Here is a 5,523-nt window from a genome sequence, read left to right on the forward strand (position 1 = left end):
TGGACCTACAACTTCGAATAATTGATTCGAATCTGATTTGGATGATGAAGTTTGAATATTTTTCTAACCAATTCCATGATTTTCTCATCATTTAGCATATTTTTGGTTAGTAAAAAACCAAACCCTAGATAGTAGGATATGGGCATATTTTCCAAATATTTTATTCCTAAAGCATTGTAATCTCTTCCTATCCTTGGGAAACGGATGGATTTCGAACCCATTTGAATTAGGAAGAGAATGTTGTATATAATTCATGAATTTGAATGTAAAAAATGCCATTGGTCAAATTGGAGAGAAAGAGACTTTGTGTGCATTGTATTTTCTGAATATTTTTTCCAGTGAATAAAAGACAGAAGGTGACTTGCAAGGATTCCTGTGTCAGATCTTGATGTTGTTTTTCTTATTTCATGTTGTAATTTTGTATTATGTTTTTACTTATATTGAATGTATGTCTTCATGCTTCGAAGGTCCAAATGTTTAACTCATAATTCATCTAAAAGATGCTTTGATTTAGTTTTACCAAGTGATCTATGTTTTCCTCTTAAAGCAACATTCAAAATTTATATGCATTTCGATACTCTTTGTGTTGTTTCCATATTTTCTTACACTCACCCTCCTACAATGAATTAATTCCATCACCAAGACTGCCTACCTTGCCCCCGTGGAAAAACCCTTTCTCTCTTCATCATATCACTGGACAAATAATCAATTTGACATGACTCCATGCCTAGTGGATCTGTCTCCTTTCTTACCAGCAAACCTTTGAAAATCATACCTTATTTAGCACTATACCTAGCCTAATATCATATTAGTTGAACAACCTAAGTGAGAGAGCCCTCTCCAAGGCCATAAGGGCTAGATTCTAGCCTAAAAGTGGTTTTTTGGTTACCTCTGAAATTTCTCTCCTCAGCCTAGGGAAATTTATGGAGTGCTAACATTTTGGCACCATTGCTAGGGACGAAAGGTCCCATCTTCCCCGAGAAATATCATCAAAGTTTTATATTTGACTGATTATGGTGGAAAACAATCACACACATGAAGGTTGAACCATTCACTTGGTGAATCCAATCAAGTTTCAACATGATCCAAATACTCCACTGGCAGCAGGATCCATAAATCAGGGTTCTACAGGCAAATTTACTGGCTTAAGATGAGTTCTATATCTACAAGGCATGCTCCTCTAAATCGAAATCACATTCCAGACTTTCCAAATCACATGCCCTGTGTAGATTGGCCAACTTTTTGCCAATATTCAAAGATCAGGTAGGTGATGATGTTGCATTTCACTTGGTTAAATTTCACATGCATGTGCATAAGCTAAAGGTTGATTTTCATGAAGATGTCTCATGAAGGTGTTCATGACATTAGAGGGAAATGCACAATCTTGGTATGAAGGATTTCCATTTTCTAGTCTATATTCCCTTGAAGATTTTTATTTAGCATTCTGTATGAACTATAAATAAAGATATCCTTCTATAGCATTGGTTAAAAAATTATGTCCAAATTTTGACAATCTTTTTCAATACATGGAAATGGATGTTGATGATGAAGACCTTATGGATCATGAAATCGAAGAAGCCCTTTTTGAAATGTCTTCTCGTCAGGAAAAATTAGTACAGACAAGCTGCCATGGTATTCAGATGGATTCCCAAAATGAAATTATTTATTCCTTAGCTAAAGATGAAACTGATTAGGAATTTGATGTAGATATTCATGTTCATTCTCCTAAGATTGATGAAGTAATACAATAGGTTTGTCATCATGAGATTGACGAACATATTCAATAGATTTTAAATGATTAAGAAAAGGAAATAAACAGTCAATCGATTTATTCATCCTCTAGGTCAGTGATTGAAGAAAAGAAATTATAAATCCTTTTGAAAATAATTATTCTCAACAACATGAGTTTTCATCTCAAGACAATGAGATTAAAAACGTATGTTACATAGAATTGCATCTCACTGTGCCAGTTATTGAAGAGTGCATTAAAGTTAATATTTTTTCAAATATTTGGTCAATCTGCTGCTCTAGAACTTTCAATTCAGAATTACATAAAGGATTACTCATGCATGCATTTTCTCAAGGAGATATGCATTAAGCTTTAGATTTTGGGTATTTTAAGATTCAAATTGACCATCATAAGCTGCAGGAAAGCAGTGAAAAAGAAAAGGTTATTCTAGAGCCTTTTGAAAATGAAGACTTTATTCAAGAAATATGCCTCTTGAAGTAATAGACACACAATATTTTGAAAATCAAGATAATATTTTTGCTGAAGCACATGAAAGGTTAACTCTTGAGACTCCCCTTATTAATGATGCAGCGATTCCATTTGCAGTCCCTCAAGAAAATTCAAAGTTTTTTCTTGTGGATGGGAAGAATGAGAAAACAAGAAAAGTCACTCAAGGGTCAAAAAATGAGGAGTCTAATGAAGAAGAACAATTAGCCATTATATTTGAAGGCAACTCCCTTATTTTTGTTGATCATCAAGAACATGTAATATTTCATGATTTTCAAGATCCTCTTGCCAATTTTTCATAGTCATTAATGAAGGTATATTTTGCAACATTTCTACACCAAGAAAATTTGTCTTAGTTACAATTTGAGTTGCCATTCTTTTATTTGTTCTGCCTCCTCAAGGAAAGTGTGAGCGTAATTCAAGAAAGTGGCCATCTTCTTTCATGGTTACATTGACATTTTTCTATTACTTGATGTAGTAGATGTTTCCAGTAATTTTGAGTAGGTAGGTGTGATGAATAAGCTCAACACCCTGAGCATTCTTCTCAGTTTCAGTTTGTAGTAGAGTTTTCAATTTGAAGAATGGATTTGGTTAAGCTTGAGGATTGGAACATATTGCCAATTTGAGTATCAGTTTGCATTTGGTTTCAGTTGAAAATCAGATAAACAATCAATTTATAGGTTTTCAAGTTTTGGAACAGCCCAATGGTGAGGCACATTGCCTACGATGTTCTTGGCAGCTCATAGGGAGGATGTTATCCCCATTGGAGCCAATGTTAGGGTCCTATATTATAGGGATCATAGTCATTTATGTCAACCTATTCATTTAAAGTCGATTTGTAAATAGTAGTCATGGTTTCATGAGTGTTAAGTCAAAAGGGTCTATTGCTAAAATCCAAAGTGTAATGTCATCATGGAAGAACCTTAAAGGTCATGTCATGAAAGATCTGGTCATTATGAGTTAGTTATGTTGATGTCGTTTCAGTTATGAGAATTAGTTTTGAGGGTCAGTTATGGTTAGTTATGTCATGTCATGGTCATCATTGCAAAAACACCCTTATTCATTTCTTCACATCACCAAGTGGGTTATCATGATTCTAAATAAGGCACTAACTAGATCTGTGTTTGGTTCACTCTTTCAAAGAACTCTAATCGTAGTTGCTGCAAAACCTACTTGTTTACGTGAAAGTGCCCTGCCTCCACTGCACTACATAATCTACCTTTGAAGATCATCATACCTTGTTTTAAGAAGATTGTAGAGCCTATACATCTAGTGATTGAGACCCTAGAAGGAAAGAAAAAGTTTAGGGGAGGAGATATACTTAGATCTGAGCCCCAAGATTTGAATCTAGTGAATGTTGATCCTGCTATTAGAGTAGCTTTTGAAAATACTAGGCTCTTTTGTGAGAAGATTCAAGGCCAGGGCCACCACTTTTAGCTTACCATTTAAAGCTTTCACAAGTCAGTTTTTGGTGAAGTTTGTAAAAATGCAGCAAGGACATGATGCACATTTTACATTGTCCTTTATGTCGACGAGATGGTGAATTTTTGAGGTTTTGATTGTCCTATGGGGTGTTATAAGGATGTCAAAACACTTATATGTTGCCTCCAACACTTTAGTTCAGAAAAAATCATCATTTGCTCCAAGATTTGAAGTTGTTGCACAAGTTAGAGTTCTGCTGCACAATTGGAGGATGTTGTGAAACTGAGAATTGCTGCAAAGAATTTTCAAGCTAGTCATGAGTAAGGGTGTCTCTCGTTTCTCTGAGATTTTTTACATTTTATGTGCCCTATTTCATCTTGTCAAACTGATCAGAGACCTTCAAATTTCCTCCAACCATCCTAAGCTACGACTGCTGCGTGATTTGCTGCACAAGTGTGTCACACAAACATATTTTCATCATATCTCTTAAACCATGTACCTATTTTCCATGAAATTGTTACAGTAGATGCATGTGGGTGAGATGAATAAAATCAGTTCATTTCAGCCCAAAACACTTCACGATTTTGGATAAACAGGCCACTGTTACCTACAACCATTTTTGGATTTTTTCGAAATCCATGAGTCATATTTGGCTCACATATTTTGTGGAGAATAATTATGATGATATTAACCTGCTAACAAAAAATCAGCTCAATCTGATTCACTCTTTAGGATATATTTAAAAAATATCAGTCAGAGAGGAAGTGTTGCAAAAGTTTGTTACGAATCTGATAGCAAAAGGGAGATGGTGGTTTGAAGCCAAGTTTTTAGTTTTGGGGATCTTTCATAAGTTCATAAGCATCACAGGTAAATTTTACATGACCCATCAGTTCATTTTGTTATAGATAGGCCAAAAATATGCATAACTTGAAATGTCGCGAAAGTTGTTGCGAAACTGGTAGATTCTCGATAGACACTACGTTTTTGACAGTTTCACTTAAAAAATTAGTTTATGACCTAAGGGAGATGAATTTTGAAAAATTGAAAGATTTTTTTCTCAGAATATAGATAAATTACAAAAACCTCTCTCAGTTTTCGAACAATCATTACGGTTTGGGAATTACATGTGTCACTTTGAGATCCATTGTTTACAATTTTGCCAAGCCAAATTTGTTGACAAAGTTCTATAATTTTTGAAATTCGACTTGGTGGACCTACAAATTGGAATTAAATATTCCAAGCTGATTTGGATGATGAAGTTTGAATATTTTTCTACCCAATTCCATGATTTTCTCTTTAGTTAGCATATTTTTGGTTAGTCAAAAACCAAACCCTAGATAGTAGGATATGGACAGATTTTCCAAATATTTTATTCCTAAAGCATTGTAACCTCTTCCTATCTTTGGGAAAAGGATGGATTTCGACCCCCTTTGACTTAGGAATATAATATTGTATATAATTCATGAATATGAATGTAAAAAATGTTGTTGGTCAGATTGGAGAGAAAGAGACTTTGTGTGCATTGTATTTTCTGAATATTTTTGCTAGTGAATGAAAGACAAAAGGTGATTTGCAGGGATTCCTGTGTCAGATATTGATGGTGTTGTGCTTATTTCATGTTTTAATTTTGTCTTATGTTTTTACATCTCTTGAATGTATGTCTTCATGCTTGGAAGAACCAGATGTTTAACTCAAAATTCATCTAAAAGATGCTATGATTTAGTTTTACCAAGTGATCTATGTTTTTCTCTTAAAGAAACATTCACATTTTATGTACAGTTTGATACTCTTTGTGTTGTTTCCATATTTTCCTACCCTCACCCTCCTACAATTAATTTACCAAGACTTCCTACCTTGCCCTTGTG

This window comes from Pinus tabuliformis, chromosome 8, assembly GCF_031772625.1.
Source record: "Pinus tabuliformis cultivar Carrire ecotype Pingquan chromosome 8, CPIR1, whole genome shotgun sequence".
Lineage (NCBI taxonomy): Eukaryota > Viridiplantae > Streptophyta > Pinopsida > Pinales > Pinaceae > Pinus > Pinus tabuliformis.